Source organism: Corvus cornix, chromosome 6, assembly GCF_000738735.6.
Source record: "Corvus cornix cornix isolate S_Up_H32 chromosome 6, ASM73873v5, whole genome shotgun sequence".
NCBI lineage: Eukaryota > Metazoa > Chordata > Aves > Passeriformes > Corvidae > Corvus > Corvus cornix.
The window spans coordinates 1478438-1497362 of record NC_046336.1 but is presented as its reverse complement, the minus strand read 5'-3'; positions in this window follow the sequence as shown (position 1 = coordinate 1497362).

Genomic DNA, 18925 nt, shown 5'->3' with positions numbered 1-18925 from the left:
ATAAATTCTAAAACATTTGTAAGATCATTAATTTGGATGTATTTTGAAGGAAAGTGTTTGAATAAAAATGAAAGGCACTGACTGGCACAGGGTGCCCAGAGCAGCTGGGGCTGCCCCTGGATCCCTGGCAGTGCCCAAGGCCAGGCTGGACATTGGGGCTGGGAGCAGCCTGGCACAGTGGGAGGTGTCCCTGCCCATGGCAGGGGTGGCACTGGATGGGCTTTAAAGCCCCTCCCAGCTCAGGCCATGATTCTATGAGTAGTTGCCTGCTGAGCCCAGGTTGATTGCTGTGCCTGTGCCCAAAATCTCTGTGGAAGAAATTCCTGCAAAGTTTCTGGAGCTGCTGACTCCACTTTGAGAAGTCATTGCTCAGCCCAGCCCCGCACTCCTGTCAGCAGGCCAGACCCTTCAACCACTTCTTACTCAAGCATCCCTTCCTCATGAGAGTGGGGCAGAAGTAAAGATTACTCACCCGAGGAGTTGCAAAATTGCTGTTGAAGGTTTCTGCCCTGGAGCCAGCCATTGTATGGGAATGACTGAGTGCAGGAGGAGCCAGCCTGTCTTCTGGGAAAGAAAGTTCTAGGAATTAATTTTAAACTAGTTTAAGAAGTTATAGTTTACTGACTCCTTTTCTTTTCTTTTCTTTTCTTTTCTTTTCTTTTCTTTTCTTTTCTTTTCTTTTCTTTTCTTTTCTTTTCTTTTCTTTTCTTTTTTCTTTTCTTTTCTTTTCTTTTCTTTTCTTTTCTTTTCTTTTCTTTTCTTTTCTTTTCTCTTCTTTTCTTTTCTTTTCTTTTCTTTTCTTTTCTTTTCTTTTCTTTTCTTTTCTTTTCTTTTCTTTTCTTTTCTCTTCTTTTCTTCTCTCTTTTCTTTTCTCTTTTCTTTTCTCTTTCCCTTCCCTTCCCGTTTTCCTTCCCCTTCCTGTTTTCCTTCCCTTTCCTTTTTTCCTTCTCCCTTTTTTCCCTTTTTTCCCTTTTTTCCCTTTTTCTCTCTCTTTTTTATTTTTTCCTTTTTCTTTTTCCTTTTTTCCTTTTTCCCTTTTTTCCTTTTTTCCTTTTTTTTCCCTTTTTTCTTTTCTTATAAGTTGCAAAGCCTGGCACAACAGTGGGTTTTCTTTCTCAGCATATCTCTAAATTGTAGGAAATTTGCCTCTTGGCCAGGCTGGGTTGGCTCAGAGCCAGACTCGATGTCTCCATTCTCATCCTTTCCCGTACTCTCTCCATGAGCAAAACAAAAATGTTAGGTTGGTGGGTTTTTTTTGAAAGTGAAGCAAAGCAGAGGCTCCTGTGGACAGATTCCCAATTGCATCACTCATGATGGGCCTCTGGCACGAACAAAAGTTGACAAAACCCATGGAAACAAACAGAAACGCTCCCATTGTCTTCAACTGGCCTTGGCTTGGGGTCTCACAGCTTAAATTTAATCAAACAGGAATGAGCTCAGGATTAGGTTTTCTTTGACATCCCTAAAATTGTTCAGCTGACAGTTGAGGGACATTCAGTGTCAGTGGAGAGAAAGAAAGAGGGTTGATGAAACTTCCATGTGAAGAAAAAGTGCCTGGATCCTTAAAAAATGCTGTGATTGCATAACATGCAGAAAAAAAATTAATCAAATATTTCCTGGATGAGTGAGGCACAGAATTACTCTATTCCTGCCCCAACGGGAGCTTTGTGCAGGGCCATGCACCACAGCTTCCCCGACCAGCTGGGATCAGGAGGTAAATCCCTGGGCACCGAGTGGAAGTACAGCAGAACGTCTTCCTGCATTTAAAACCAAAAATAAGTCCAAAAGTCTCTATGTCCTAAACCAAACCACAGACATTGCTATAAAACACACTTGGCTCGTGTGAATACTCACAGAAATGAGAGCCACAGCCGTGGCTGAAAGCCAGCCTAGCGAGAAGATACAACCATTGTGTTTGAGAGGCTCCCAGGGACTGGAAAAGGGCTTTGGACAAGGGCCTGGAGGGACAGGACAAGGGGCAATGGATTCCTACTGACAGAGAGCAGGTTTGGATGGGATATTGGGAAGGAATTGTTCCCTGGGAGGGTGGGCAGGCCCTGGCACAGGGTGCCCAGAGCAGCTGGGGCTGCCCCTGGATCCCTGGCAGTGCCCAAGGCCAGGCTGGACATTGGGGCTGGGAGCAGCCTGGCACAGTGGGAGGTGTCCCTGCCCCGGGCAGGGGTGGCACTGGATGGGCTTTGAGGTCTCATCCAGCCCAAACCAGTCTGGGATTTTCACGCCCCAGGATCACACCAAGGAGGTCTGACCACCTGGATCACACCACCAAAGGTGCATCCCTGTGGGACAGCCCCAGCCCCACACTGCACACCCCACCACACTCCAAGCAAATATCTGGGCCCCCAAATCTGTGCCAAAGTGGTTTGCAACTTTAATGGGAACAAGGCTTGGTCCTTTAAATAGGTGCTATATTTATGGAGCAAGGAGTAGCCAAAATGTAGGGAAAACTCAGCCAACTGCTTTGCTATTTTTGATGACACGACAAAGTCTGATTTTCATTAAGTTTTGCACATATATATCAGGGGTCCTCCTAGGGACTAGGGAATGAATGCACTTTGTTTGAACTCTATGGCTATTATATACTACTTTTTATTGATTTTTTTTCCCCCTGTAATTCTCAATATAGTTCTTGTGTGTTCATGGAAAAATATTTATTTTTAGTCCCACCATTTTTCCAATATACTTGTTTTCCTCATAATCGTTTTCCTCCCGTTACGAACATTGCCTGATTACCAGGAACATCTTCCCTGTTTTCTAAAAAACAACCAAAAAAAATTACAAAAATATAGCATGTAAGATCAACAATTTTACTCATCTTGAAAAGGCAAAATGAAAGCAAAGCTTGGGTCAGTGTGTGTTACATGCTCTCAGATATATTTTTAGTTTCCAGTGGTGCCCTGCCCACATTTTTGGAAGGAGAACTTGCCCACGAAGTAAATAGACAACCTTGAGAAAAGTTAGACTTTCTGTTTCAAAATGTTTTCTCTAGAAAAATAAATTAGGAGCCCAACTTGGCCACCTGAAATGTCACTTCATTCTTCACCGGTGGCTTCAAGGGGTTTATTCATCAGAGGGAGGGATAAGGAAGGGATGAGGGCTGGGCATCTCCTGGCACAGGGACCTTCAGCTGGCACAGAGAAAGGGGAAAACCTGTCCCAGCCCTCAGGGTGGGGCCCAAAACCTTGGAATCCCTTCCAACCTCAACTCAAACACCCTTTCTCTAGGGTTTGATGCTGGTCCTCCAAAGCTAAGCCAGGCTTTTGCAGCTTCTCTGGCAAGGCCTGGCCTTGGGAGGAATCCTGTGGCCACCCTGGCATTCCAATAAACCTTCCAGTCTTGCTCAGCTCCACTCCAGCCAGATTTTGGCCATTTGGGGAAGACAGGAGCGAGCACGAGTGAGGTGGGAGGTGGCAGCGGCCTGGGAATGCACCAGGGAGATGCAGCAGGGATGAAAAGCTGTAGCTGGTACCGGGAAGAGTGCAGGGCCATCAGGGAGCCATCTGGGAAAAATCATTTTATTTATAACTTAAGTAATAGCACAAGCCACACAGCAAATCGATTTGCTTTTGGATTCCAGCTATTGTCTGATTGCCCAGACAAACAGCATCCAGTTTAAGTGGAGTCCACAGCAGTAATAACAAAGAAGGAACACAAATTTTAATTATGTTTCTCCAAGTCTGTATAAGTATTGGAGAACCACATAAAAATGATTTTTTTTTTACTAACTTGCAGTTGAAAATGTGTCATTAAAAGCTATGAGTCTGATTTTCTGCTCTGCTGGTCAGGATATTAACCAAAATGATAAAGTATTCGCTGTTTGAGGGGAGAAAAAGGAGAGGGAAATAAATGCTGAAGGTTTCATGCTGGAGATGTTCTGAGAATGATGCAAAAATGAGAAACTTCATCACCTCTCACTTGTTGGGGCTGCGTTGCTGCAAGAAAGTGCTGGAGTAAGAGAAGAGAGTGGAGAGAGAACTGGGCAACAAAAATAAGCAAAAAAGGGGGGGAAAGTGGCCAGGATGTTGGAAGCACAAGGGAGAGTTTGTTTGGGGGCTGTTTGGTGGTGCCTGTGGCAGGAGGGCACAGCAGGCTCTGACTCCACACGTGGCACACGATGCCAGGGGATGGCAGGGCTCCCCTTTCCCTAGGACTCAAATTAATTTCTGCTCTCTCTGCTCGCATCTTCCCTAATTCTGCAAGCCTGACTTCATACCCGCTGCAACTTACATTTATTTGTAATCTCACTGCTTACACTCCACTGAACAATAAAAGAACAATAAACTTAATAAAAAGCCCAAGTGATTGGAAATAGCTCTGGGAATGGCAGTCCAGTATGAAAGCTATAAATTTACTTGTATACTCATGACATTGTCAGCTAATTTTTATGAAAAGCCCATCACAGAACATTGCACCAAAACACTGTGATCACTCGTATGTCACCCATCATACTTCCCCTGATAACAAAACAGAAAATGCATCATAAAATGATACTTCAAACTACAAATTCATCTCGAAATGCTCACCGTATACAGTAACAATTCTTTCCTGACCTTGTCTTGCACCTGAACCTTAAATTAATCATTCTTCTTCTATAACATTAAAGAATACCCAGCGGTACTTTTTATTGAGTTTAAAAGCTAAAACTTCAGCTAATAATATCATTATTGTTTTGGTTAATATTTCCCTATTCAAATCCACACAGGGCTCAAGAAGTTACGTGGTGCAAAGTAAGTAATAAGAGTTTTGGAAACACGATTGAGAAGTATTTTTCTGTGCTCAGATCAGAAAGTATCGACTGATATTTAGAGGCTGAAGCAAAGCCCACTGAAGTCAAAGGAAAACACCTATTGATTTTAAACGTTTTGGGATCAAGCCCTTAACACCTAAGCCTGAAAAATGCTGAGTGTATTAAAGCCACATAGGAGCTACGGATATCAAGAATTCACAGGGCTAAATCCTATTAAATACATAGTGTTATCCTGACTCAGACTAAGGTACTCAATTGGATTAATTAGGAAAGATTTTCCAGGAGATGGCCAAGATTTTCACCTCACTCTTGCAGTGGACACGCAGTTGAGATGACAAATGGGACACGGGACAGCATTTGCAAGTGTCCCCCAAGGAGATTTTAATGGATCAGATCTCCAGTGAAATACTTGAGGTCTTTCAGACACAGAATTTAGTGATTTGGGCAATTCTTGAGGCATGGATGGAAGGTTCTCTGGCACCTGGAGATGGCTCTGCAGATAGAGGTAAGAGAGCCCTCAGCCCTTCCTTGGGAGCTGCTGTCATTCAGTCTTTACTTCTTAATGTTTCTGCTAAAATTATAAAAACATAAATCCCTGCCTTTCTTCCTTCCCCTGTCCACCAGCAGAAGCTTCTGCCCTCGGTCAGGAGTACCAGCACAAGGAGCTCAAATCCCAAATCCCCTTCTGCCCCCTGGGAGTGTCTCAGGATGCTGAAGTTCAGCGGAACAGTTTCGGTGGGAATGCGAGTGCCTTTCCTTTAAACAAAAGCAGTGAGGTTTGATAAGAGCCACATAAAAATCAACAGCTTCAGCTGTCATTGCTTCAAGAGAAGCGTGACACAGCCTTTGTGTGGAGCCCTTGCAGGGGGAACGGCAGCTCCGGGAATAACGGCGCAGGAAGTGCGGATCCAGGCTGTCAGCCCTCCAGTGCAATTCCTCCCCTGTCCCTGCCAAGACAAGGGAGGATGAAGCAGTAAAGCCTCCACCCTATTACTGAACGCCCCAGCTGTGGTCGGTCCCACCCAAGGAGCCCCATCCCTCCCTCCCCAAGAGTCCCCAATTCTTATGGAGCTGTCCTAGATTAACTTTAGTATCCAATTCCACAGTGGAAACCTCTGATGCAAATGGGAACGGTGCACAGGCTGAAATAAAGACGACTCAAAATGAAACACAGGACTTACGTCTGTGGAGGACCTTGCGGGAGAGAAGAGTGAGAGGAGAAGAGGGCTCCTCAGAGCAGCACAGTGTTCAATATCAGATATCATCCCTTGAACAGCTGCTTTCCTTAGGGCAAAAGCCAAGTCTACTGTGCCAAACAGGTCACAGAAGCTCATCCTTGCTGGCAAGGCTCAAGGCAGACCTTCATGATTCTCAGAGGAGCTCTCTCTGTGCCTTCTGATGGTAAAAATTCTGCAGGGTCAGCCCCAGCAGGTGGGACCAACCCTTCACAGGAGGCATCTGGGTTAAGGCATTTCCTGCTGAGCAATCCTGGCATGCACCTTCCTTTGCCAGGGATGTGGCCAAAAAACCATCCCTGGAGATGGCAACTTCCCACTGACTGCAGAGGGAACTGGCTGAGGGGAGCCCGGAGTTGGTGTCTCACTTGGTCACTGCAGAGAGCTGAGATCAGTTCTAGGAAAACCCCATCACTTATAAATCATAGAATCCCAGACTGGTTTGGGTGGGAAGGGACCTCAAAGCCCCTCCAGTGCCATCCCTGCCATGGCAGGGACACCTCCCACTGTCCCAGGCTGCTCCAGCCCCAATGTCCAGCCTGGCCTTGGGCACTGCCAGGGATCCAGGGGCAGCCCCAGCTGCTCTGGGCACCCTGTGCCAGGGCCTGCCCACCCTCCCAGGGAACAATTCCTGCCCAATCTCCCATCCAGCCCTGCCCTCTGGCACTGGGAAGCCATTCCCTGGCTCCTGGCCCTCCATGCCTTGTCCCCAGTCCCTCTCCAGCTCTCCTGGAGCCCCTTTAGGCCCTGCAAGGGGCTCTGAGCTCTCCCTGGATCCTTCCCTTCCCCAGGTGAACACCCCCAGCTCTCCCAGCCGGTTTTTATGAGTGACACAAAACTCCTGGAGGTCAGGGAGGAGATTTCCAGTGGCGTCCAGAGCTCTGGGGCAGCGTTTTGGAGGGACAGCAACTCCAGGGAAAGTCTGGATTAAAAATACAAAGCTGTTTATGAAAGGCAGTGCCCACAGTGAGAAAAGGTGTCAGAATCTGACTCTGATTAATAAGCACCATTTTATGGATCAGAAAATATCACGTCTGACAGAGCTGCCAAAGACAAGTCAATTTTGTGAGAGCAGGTTTTATTGTGCTGGTAGCAGAGGAAAAAACCCAACGTTTGACAAAGAAAAGGAACTTAACATGGTATTGAGGATGTTTATTTCTTTTATCATATTATGTATGAATCTTTTATAAGTTTTCAGTGAACTATATTAATTAAAAATTAGTTCTGGGAATATTTTGCTTGTAGCCTAATAAGCTATTACGTCAATACAGATTTTCATGGACTATTTTAAATTTGAAATAAAGGGGTCTCCTGAGTATGCACAACGGAGCAAAAATGTAACAAAATTTTTAAAAAAAGTAGAATGTTTCACACATTTTCTTTGTGCAAGTTGAGGATTAGGTCTGAGTTTTTCAAAGTAATTTTTATGTGCTTTATCCTAAAAGCTTAACTATTACTGGAAGATTTATGGACTTGTAATGAACTTGATTATTTATTATTTTTATTATGAATTTTTTCACTTTATTGGGATCCATCCCAAGGCCGCCACACAAGGCAAGACTTTTCCACAGTCTTCCCTCCCAGTACAAACCAGCATCTCTTCAGGAAAATCCACTGACTGGAGGGTTGTGGGTCGTGGTCTGGGTCTGGAGCTCCCCTGGGCACCCCAGCTCCGAGCTTGGCTGGAGGCAGGGATGGGGATGAATTCATCCCAGAGTTCTGCAGCTCCCACCAGGATGGAGGCAGGGATGGGGATGAATTCATCCCAGAGTTCTGCAGCTCCCACCAGGATGGAGGCAGGGATGGGGATGAATTCATCCCAGAGTTCTGCAGCTCCCACCAGGATGGAGGCAGGGATGGGGATGAATTCATCCCAGAGTTCTGCAGCTCCCACCAGGATGGAGGCAGGGATGGGGATGAATTCATCCCAGAGTTCTGCAGCTCCCACCAGGATGGCAGCTCCTGCACAGAGCAAAAGAAAGAGGAAAAACTCAGATTCTGGTCTGGTGATGGACAGAATGGATTTTCTGGGATTCCCAGTATTGAGTGTAATTCCCATTTCGGGAGACCCACAGAAGCAGCACCAGATCACAAAATATAAGCCCAGGAAAAAAGCCTCATGAGTTAATTAACCCCAAGTAATTCCAGAAAGAATGATCAAAAAATGTTGTGTCAATCTCAGTTATATATAAATTGTATCTTCCTTCCACTTTTCACAACTACAATGAGATGGGAACTTTTTTTTTTTTTTAAACCACGATTTTTGTGGTTTCTTTTCATTTTCATCAGGCTGCCTTTATGTGTTTTCCCACACCTGGACAGACCTTGGAGGCATCACAGAGATGAGCTCCCACCAGGAATGGAGAGGGACAGCTCAGGGGTAAATACCCACCTTGGAAGGCTCATGCTGAAGGAATTAAGCAATTTTTTGTAGCAATGTAACAGATCCTGTCATGCTGTAGGACTAAAGCCTGAGTTTCTGGCACTTTTCAGTTATAACATTTATTTTCTTAAATATTTTTATATGAAATAAATAATAATGATTTTTTTGTGAAACCTCCCATGCCTCAACTCCTACCCCCCCCCCAATAAACTCCACTAGGAGGGTTTAAGACAAACCCCACATCTACTTATGAGTTTAAAATGATCATAAAGAATTGTGCTGATGAATAAGTGACAAATAAAGAAACACAACTGAAGTTTCTGGAGGTGCCAGTCCCTAAACCACATGGGCAATTCACAAGTGAGCATTAGTCTTGTGGCCAAACAGTGAAATCACAAAAGGGACTTTGGAATCCAGAGTCTTCTGGAAAATTAATCCTAGTTTGATAAATGTGGGAAAATTCATATCTTCTTGAGGGCCAAAAATATGACCCTTTCTGGCTGTTTGCTGTCAGATTTTTCAATTTCATTTTGAAGGTTTTGCTCATTTTGCTTCTTTTTTTTTCATGTAGCAACTCCCTGAAAACACGTCAAGCAGCAACCTCATGGAAAAGAGCCTTGTGTATCATTCCAAAGGGAACCAAGGATGTGGGAGTGCTCCTTTTAGCCTTGTCCATGGGCAGACATATTGAAAATCCCAAATTCCATGGTCACGGTCGCTCTGGAGTCACCACCAAGAAATGCAACCTCGCCAGTGGGGTGAAGCTTTTGGGTCAGCCCAGACCCCAGCACACCAACACATCCCAAATCCAAGCCCTGGAGCCCCACTCCAGCACTGCCCATCACTCCAGGCACTCCATGATGTTCATGGAAACCAGTATAATTAATTCTAATTATTTAGCCTCCCCATAAGCAGTGCAGTGTTCGTTGATTTAACCTGATTCAGGAACCAAAGCAAACAGCAGTTAATTGATTTGCTCGGGTTCACATCAGAGGGATCCGACACGGAGTGGAACGAGAAGCACGGCCCCCTGATTCCCACTTCCCTGCCTTATCCCCAGGCTCCAGCTACTTCCATGGCTGTAGTTCATATTTTTAAAAAGCAAAGGAAAATCAACATCACCCATCTTTGTGCTATTTAGTTTGCAGGTTGAAACGTGCTCTTCATATTCATATTAATGAGCTCCTTCTCATGAGGCAACCCATTAAATTTAATAGGAGAGCAACAAAAACCTCCCGTGAAATGAAACAGTTGCAGTTGTGTTTACATTTCCTTGAACGCTGCACTTGGCGTTCCTGTGCTAGGAACAAACTTGTGCTAGGTTTTTTTAATGGTAAACAGGTTTAATGACTCTCTTCAGCCTTTCCTTTCCTGCCACCTTCCTCTTCTCTCCCGGTGGGATAACAGGATCCCATCCTTCACCGGGCACTGGGCACAGAATGTCCTCCATGGGAAAAGCAATTCCTCACCGTTGTAGCTTTTCAACACTTTTTCCAAATTCATTATTAATTGATGGAGTTTCTAGTTTGGACAGTGATGAACAAAGAATCCATTCAGAACACTTGTTGCAGTGTTTTTTGGGGTTGGTTTAGGGACCAGTGCACTGTAACTTTCCCTCTTCTGAAAGGACTCCAGTGTTGTTTCAAAACACATTATGAAACCCAAACTCTGGCAAAAAGAGGATTTCCTCCCTGCTTGGTTCTGCAAAAACACCATTTTTGTCAACAAGATTTCATTATTATTAAATTATTATTATGCTTTTTAAATCTCCAGCAAGATCCCCTATAGCCAGATGGCCTTTCCAAGCAAAACCCAGCACTATGCAGGGAGCACATGGGCTCCAGAGGAAATCCTCAGGTGATCTAAAAGGCATAACTGGCAGCAAAACTCTTCCCAGACTCCTTATAACACAAATCAGAGCAATATTAAGTTTGGAAATCCTAGAGCAGGTGACCCATTTAAATCGCCCCCTGACCTGTAGAATCCCATATTTTGTAGCTCTGTCACCACAGCACCTGAACATAAATCTAACAGTAAATGGAGTTGCTGCTGTGGTGTGGTGGCCCCAAAACAAGAGGGGCTGTGATAAGGACAAAAGCAAGCTGAAGTCTCCAGAGAACTCAGTGTTTGTGCCACAAAATTGATTTTTTTTTTCTCATCTCATTGAAACCCCTCTGCTCTGGAGCAAGGTTGGGAGAGCTGGGGGTGTTCACCGGGAGAGGAGAACGATCAGGGAGAGCTCAGAGCCCCTTGCAGGGCCTGAAGGGGCTCCAGGAGAGCTGCAGAGGGACTGGGGACAAGGCATGGAGGGCCAGGAGCCAGGGAATGGCTTCCCAGTGCCAGAGGGCAGGGCTGGATGGGAGATTGGGCAGGAATTGTTCCCTGGGAGGGTGGGCAGGCCCTGGCACAGGGTGCCCAGAGCAGCTGGGGCTGCCCCTGGATCCCTGGCAGTGCCCAAGGCCAGGCTGGACATTGGGGCTGGGAGCAGCCTGGGACAGTGGGAGGTGTCCCTGCCATGGCAGGGCTGGCACTGGGTGGGCTTTGAGGTCCCTCCCAACCCAAACCAGTCCATGATTCTCTGATCTCCAGTTCTTAGCTGTCCAACAAGCCCATCCCTGCTGGTGATGATGCTCAAATCCCCTGGCCCTCCCAAAGGAACGCCAGGGCAGTGCATTAGGCCCAGGAGTCAATCACTGCTGGATTAACCACTGCAGAGGATGAGCACCACAGTGTGCAACAACCTGACACAGACATCCCGGCAGCTCAGGGTGCATAACGAGGGTGAAGTGCAGCTGAAGTCATGTGGCTTTCTTCAAAAAGCTAAAAATTAAAATAAATGTTTGATTGAGCAGGAAAAAAGCAATACCCAGGAAGCTGCTGCATTGCTCTCTCTTTAATTTTCCTGTAGTCATTAGAGAGACATTGTTTCACAGTTGTTTTATCTTTTCCTGCTGCAGGATCACATCTCTCCCAGCCTTTATCATTTTGATTTCTCTGACCAATCTCCTCTTAATCTTTTGGTTCAGCAGGGCTGGAGCCCACAGTCCTGCCACAGTGCCCTCTCCCTCCAGCTGCGCACACCAGAAAGCCTGGCAAGCAAAACAACAAAGGCTCTTCATTTTTTACACATTTTCATCTCTTTTCTCCTTGTATAGGTTTCTCAGTCCTATTAATACATTTTATAGCACTGTAAAGTGCTCCTGGCCAGGCTGGACACGGCTTGGAGCAAGCTGGGATAGTGGAAGGTGTCCCTGCCTGTGGCAGGGGGTGGGACTGGGTGGGATTTAAGATCCCTTCAAACCCAAACCAGTCTGTGGTTGTATGGTAAAAATATCTAATTCATAGGAGTGATGTAGATCAGAACTTAGGAAAATAAAGGCACCAACAAGCCCATTTAGACCCTAAACATGGAGGAGCTGTTGGCTATCCAAGAGCCACCAGTGTCCTGGGAAGACCCCCTGGAGCAGCTGCTGGAGCTCCCTGGCTATAGAAAGGTGCTGTGAGTGTTCCTGGCTGTGGGTCACAGCCCTAAAGGAGCCAAGGGGGGAAAAAAACAGGAAGCAAGAAGTGGGAAGGGCAGGATCTGCTGGAGCCCCTGGCCAGGCAGGCACAGCCCTGGGATGCTCCTCATCCTGCACCACCTCCGTGCCCAGCTATGCAGGAGCGAGGAGTTCTCCCAGGGCTGCAAGCCTAAATCCCTCAAGGAAAAGTGGAAAGAACTAAGAGAGGAGGATAGCAGCTTGGTCCTTCAAAACCAGAGGAGGAATCATAGCCTCAAAGAGTTGCAGCATATTTTTTACAAACATTTAAGCTCTACTTACATCAAATGTCCTCGTGTTCAGAACAGGTGGCTCACCAACCCTTTTCCTCTGTAATTTCATTATGAAAGCTGCCTTATTTATCTCTCAGACTCATCTGAAAATTACAAAAAAGAAAACAAAACATGTCGGAAAAGTGTTTATTGGAAGAGTTGCAGTCTTGAGGGATATTCTCCAAGGGAAAGGGATGTTTAATTAAACACACAGGCAGCACTCACCCAATGGAAGGCGCCTCTGAAGTCCTGGCGGCTGTTTCCTGGCATACATTACTCCCAATATTCGTCAGGGTGTGTTTATTTTGGATAACTCAGGCTTCCACAGACACACCGAGAAGTGAGGTAACAGTTAAAGCACCACACAATATAGCTTCCATTTGGGTGACATCTTTCGTTTTCTCATCCAAGACAGGAATAAATAAAACTAAACTGCACAGGGGCGCTTCCTCTGCATCCCCAGCACCACTGGTGATGCTGATCACGTGGAAAACTCAGGACTTTATTTTTTCCCAGCGTTCTCTACGGATGCACAGCCAGCAACAAAGAGAGAAAGGCTGAGTGCTGTAAACTGAAGAAGGGAATTAGCCAATTTGTTAATGACAACTTATTTGGGTGCAGCCCCGTTCCCTTCGGAACGGGCGCTCTTTATTCAACCTTTCAATGTCAGTTATCATTTTTAAAGCAGCTTGACCTGGAAGCACACAGTTAAAATTGTGGTGACTGTTAATGACAGTTTTATTGGACACTATGCTTATAGTTCACATTTTGAGGTCTGTATGTAATTGATCTTTCTCCCCTACATGAGAAACACCGCAATGAGTTGGTTGCAGCACCACATTATAGATATAGAGAAATAATAATGATGTCACCTTGAGATTCAAAGATCGTGGAATAGTAATAGTCTCCTAGCTCATTCTCCCAACTGTGATGACCTCTCCAGTACTAAATCTTAACAGTCTCAGCATTATTTTTGAATTATTCATGCTAGCCTTTTCCCTCACTACAAAATCAAGGAAAATGAATGCATCATGCTCTGTCAGCTCCACAGGTATTTTGGTAAAAGTATAAAATGTTATTTGGTTTCAAAAAATCCGTGCAGCAATACAGGTCACTTGCTAGGCTGAGCAAAAACAAAAATTCATATGCAGAAGAGAGGGGACACATCCATTCTAGGGCTGGATGAGGCATTTTGAATCTCTGGAAGTTGGGTTTTGATTAATTACAGCTTCCCCTGTAGAAATAAAACAGGAATTAAAGAAGCATCAATACACACAAAGCACTTCTCACTAACTCAGATGGGGTTGCCGTCCTTCCAGGGATTGAGCAGGGCGTCAGGACATGAGGAATTATGGATCAGGAACAGACACTTTCTAATGTCATATTTAGAGGTGGTGATGCTCAGGAAAGAAGGCAGCCATTGCTGTGCCCATCCCAGCTGGAATTGCGGCGGCTCTGCGGGAGCCGAGTCGCTGCTCCTAAAGGCAGCAGGTTGATGACTCTTCTAGACCATCAAACCCGGATAATAAGAGAGCGCTACAGTTTTATTCCAGTGATGGATCTCATAAAAAGTGCACATGGGAATAAAATAAAATGCATGTAAATGTAAACTCGAGCAGGTATCCTGATTCATCTGTAGCTGGTGACCTTTAAGTTCATTATGAAAAACAAATGTCAAGCTTTCAAAAGACAGGAGTATCCCTGGCTTTGCTGGGGATTTTGTATGCTATGGCACAGACTGTATTAATTTAGTCTGGCATCAATAACCTTGAAATCAGGATTTTGCACTAAAAATCTAGTTTTATGTTTATTCAGAAAGCAAAGATAAAAGGCGACTTTATTTTAAGGGACCCTCCTGTGGCTACAGGGCAAACGTAATGTAACACTCTGGATTTCCACTACCTTGCTATTCAATGCCAGCTCCCATGGCAACAGATTTTATAGGAATACAAAGAGTGTGATGAAGATCTCCCTTTATTTTGCACCGAGTTTAATTATGGAAAAGTCTCCAGCCTGCAGAGTTCTTCGGCATCTGTGACGTGACAAACACTCCCAGAAAGCTTCGGTCAAAACCAGCCACAGGTCCCCTGGAGAAGGAAAAGAACCTCGTTCATCCACTGTGGAAAACAGAGAGATGTTGGATGTTGATACTGACACCAAAATTTTCAACTGATTAACAGGGCAATAACAGGTACTTGCTGAAGGAACAACATCTGATCAATTAATTACTTCTCTAACTCTAACAAGAAGTGCTTTTATGCTTCCATTCTCTCCTCAATTAGTTCATAAGCTGGAAGACAGTCAGTCTGATGAGACTAAAGTATTTAAATGTATTTTTTCTCCATTTTTTGCCTTTTTTTTGGTTGCAGTTACACTAACAGAGCTACCTGCTCTCTCTATCCTCTTTGCTCCCACTGATAAAGGGACACTCATTGTGATGAATCTCCTGACATATTTTTAAAGGAACAAAAACCCACCTATGTCACAAAGACAAACAACAAAAGCATTTACAGAAATCACTGGTTTTAATCTAGTTGAGCATCAGCAGGACCCTACTGCAGTTATGGTGCTTTGACATGCCCAGAAAAGTGTCCAAGCACAGGAAAAAAAACATTACAGACCAACAAGTACTCACAGTTAAATGTAGGGACAGCAAGAAGTTGAAGAAAATTGGGATGTAAAACTTCCCTCCATGCAGCAACTTTGTCACCACAAACTACATTGATTACAAACATAAATAGCCCAGATTTTCTCTTCACTTGTCCTGTGGAGCCAGGCTGGGAGAGCTGGGGGTGTTTCAGCCTGGAGAAGAGAAGGCTCCAGGGCCTAAAGGGACTCCAGGAGAGCTGCAGAGGGACTGGGGACAAGGGCTGGAGGGACAGGACCCAGGGAATGGCTTCCCAGTGCCAGAGGGCAGGGCTGGGTGGGAGATTGGGAAGGAATTGTTCCCTGGGAGGGTGGGCAGGCCCTGGCACAGGGTGCCCAGAGCAGCTGGGGCTGCCCCTGGATCCCTGGCAGTGCCCAAGGCCAGGCTGGACATTGGGGCTGGGAGCAGCCTGGGACAGTGGGAGGTGTCCCTGCCATGGCAGGGGCTGGAACTAGATCAGCTTTAACCAACTCTAACCATTCTATGTTTCTGTAAAAATCAAAGGGACCTTTGCACTGACTTCAGTGAGAAATGATTTATCCCCCTGGCTTAACTATTTGTATTCATTTTCTACCAAAAATAGGGACTTTTGATCACTTCCTAGCTAGATTTCTGCCTTTCACTCTGCACAAAACAGCTCCATATTTAAGCATTATGCCAAAAATTCCTGTATTTCGAACACCTTGTGCCCATGTGGAGCTTGGCTGAGGATGGACAGAGGACTCCAGACAAGGCCACGAGCCCTGAGTCGCTGTTGTCACCGTCACAGCTCTTTGAAGCACAGACAGGCACTATCAACTGACGCTGTGCAGGGTCTCCCAGTCACAATGGTGGAGCCATTCCACCAGAGTGTTGGATTTTCCTTTCCTGATGGCTCCTGCACATGAAAGAGACCCTTATCTGCCTGTGGAGCAAACAGGGAGCTCAGATTCAAAGAGCTGCCCAAAGATCCCCCCACCACCGGAGCAGAGCCAGCGCCATCCCCGGAGCTGGATGAGCTCATGGCACTTTTCCTCTCTGACTCTGCTCCCACAGCAGCCCACGTGGATGGCCCGAGCCATCAAAGCAGAGTCACTCACTGAATGGTGACAAATGACACTGAACTTGAAAAAATGCAACCTGATCTATCTGGGGGGAAATGATCTTAGACAAAGGTGCTCGATGGTGGGAGGAAATCTGGCCGGGAGCAAAAGCAGAAAAAGGAACGCGAGAGCGATAGCAGCAGATGAAATATGAATAACCCAAAGCTTTCAGAAGTGTCTGAGGGCTTCTGGCGACACACGTGGCACCTTGGAGGAGAGGACAGGGCAGGAGGTGTCCCTTGTCACCGGCCAGCGCAGAGCACACAAACCTCAACACTTCTTCCTACATCACCTGCCCACTCCCAGCAGGATCACGTGTCTCCAAAGGCACAAAAATCCAGCTCCTCAGTCTTGGCCATTAATCTAAAAAGCCACTTTAATCAGCTCTTTTAAAATTCCCTTCCCTCTAATTCCATAAGTACCCAGCTATTTTAGGCTCTTGATATAAAACCCACCAAATATTTGTGGGTAATTCTTCTACTTCTGCTTAGCCTTGTAAGCCCAGAGGAATACAGAGCAGCAGACCTAGATCCCAGTTTTAGCCCTAGTTTCTATTTTAACACCAAATTTCCATGGAATTGCTGCAAAAAATGCAGGGAAGTATCTTTGTGGACAGTAATTCTGTTGGTTAAATCTCCCTTTAATCTTCCTTCACAAGTTTACCTCTCCCAAGATGTGATTGTTTTTATTGTTCTTTATTTCAGATATATCTATATAGGCCTAAAAATTTTTGCAATCACTTATTTCCAATTAAAAGGAATCGCAGGGAAATGCATTTAGTTGTTTTCTCTTTGGAAAAAAAAAGTCGTTTTCTCTTTGGAAAAAAAAAAGAAGGGGAGAAAAAAAGGATGAATTCTTGGTCATTGCACATCCTCCAGCCCCTCTCAAACTGTAAGATTTTGTGGTTTTCTGCAAATTCTCACTGTATTTTGCTTCTACACTGTGTTTGTGCTCACTGCTTTTCAAATTTCCTTGCTAAATATGCCTTCAAAATGAAACACACCTTTTCAGAATATTCCATTAAAAGTACTGAATATTTTCAAGCAAAATTTTTATTTCTCTGTGCCTGCATTTTTAAAGAGAGCAGAGCCTGGGATTTTTTTGTTTTGTGATGCAAAATATACAGATATATTATGTTATATGTGGGACAGTGATGATTTTATTCCAACATAAATGTCATTCTCACATAGTAATTTCATTTGGACTGGTAGAAGTGACTTTTTTTTTAGGTGTTTGCACCTAATATTAACATTAAAGTTTAAACTATTTCACTGAAGGATAACGACAGCCAATTAACAGGCAGAGCAGGATTTACTGGTTTCCATTGGAAACACCAGGTCCCTCCTACTCTGGGTAACATTTTAGAGCAAAATCATTATTTTTACTGAAAAACAACTAGAAATACCCATGTGGAAGTGAAGAAATATGCCCATTTCCCCTTCACTATTTACCTCCAGGCCTTGCCAGAAAAATGCCACTCAGCCTCTGAGGTCAGCCTGGGTTTGAACAGCGCTCCACATTCCTGAACTCCTTCCCAAATCTCGGGAAAGGCAAAGAGAGCAAAACAAATCGCAGATGTGGGAATTGGGGAAAGGAAACGGTCATTTTTCCAGCGTGGGTCATGGAGAATAGATTAGTGAGTCCGGGATAGCTGGAACATGCTGGCACGGGCGGGAGGAGCTGGCCTGTGCCCAGGACAAACAGTGCCAGAGCCGGGAGCCGCCGCACGCGGCCGGGAGCCGCCGCCAGCTCCGCGTGCCGGGAGCCACATGCCATGGCAGTGCCCTTGGCTCGCCTCCCCCGGCTCCCAGCCCTCCTGGGGGGCTCCAGCACCGGGCTGGGATGAGCGGCTCCACTCGGGATGGGGGCATGTGGACAAAGCCAATCGGTCCCGGTTGGAAATGGATCCTGCTCCAGTTTACGCACGAGGCTTCGTGCTGGGATTGCAGCTGGACCTTCCTCTTGGTGATGGCAGGCTGGCGGCAGGAAACCTGGCTTGGGAGAGCCAGGACACTCTGGAAAGCCTCAGGAGAACCTCAGAGGGTGGGCAGGCCCTGGCACAGGGTGCCCAGAGCAGCTGGGGCTGCCCCTGGATCCCTGGCAGTGGCCAAGGCCAGGCTGGACATTGGGGCTGGGAGCAGCCTGGGACAGTGGAAGGTGTCCCAGGGGTGTCCCAGGGGTGGCACTGGATGGGCTTTGAGGTCCCTTCCAAACCAAACAATTCCACAATTCTATGAATTCTGAGTAAATCCCTGATTTCATTTTTAGGTGTTAGTGGCACAGTGGCAGGTGACGCCACTCCAGGTCACGCTGAATCCAGGGGACTCACTAACCTCACTACTCACTAACTCCAACCCAAACAGGAATAATAATTCCTCCCCACCACCTTCTTAGGCTCATGCAGTATTTTAGCCACATTCCCACTGAGGGCAGGCATGGCCAGACTAACGCTGGGAAAGGGAAAATACAGCTCTGGAGACAGGAAAAGTGGACCCAGAGACCACCCAGCCACAGCAGGACGAATGAGATGTCATCCATGGTATCCCACGGCTCAGGATGTTATTCCTGTGCAGTGCACAATCAATTATGTCTGTGCAGAATGACTCCACTCCCTTTTTTTGGGTCTCCGGGAAATCTTTGTTCAAATTGAAGATGGTTTTCTAACAGGCTCCACTCTTTACCCAATTTTCCAGCTGAGTTGACTGAGGCCCAGGCAGGTCAAAAGGCTTACCCAAGGTCAGAGAGGGAATCAATGAGTTGGGTCAGATTAGATCTCAGCCTGTTCCTCGCTTTTCATCCTCTGCTGTTCCTGCTGGACCACTGTTAGAACCAGGTTAACAAAAATGTCATGGATATGCTTTAAAAATATATATTTTTAAACTCGTTATCCCAATAAGAATTAAGTTCTTTAGACAGCACGCTATATAAGATTAGGTTTCAAGACATGAGGCCTTTGCTGCAAGGAATTCAATATCCAGCACAATGTAAAATATCCAGCAGGA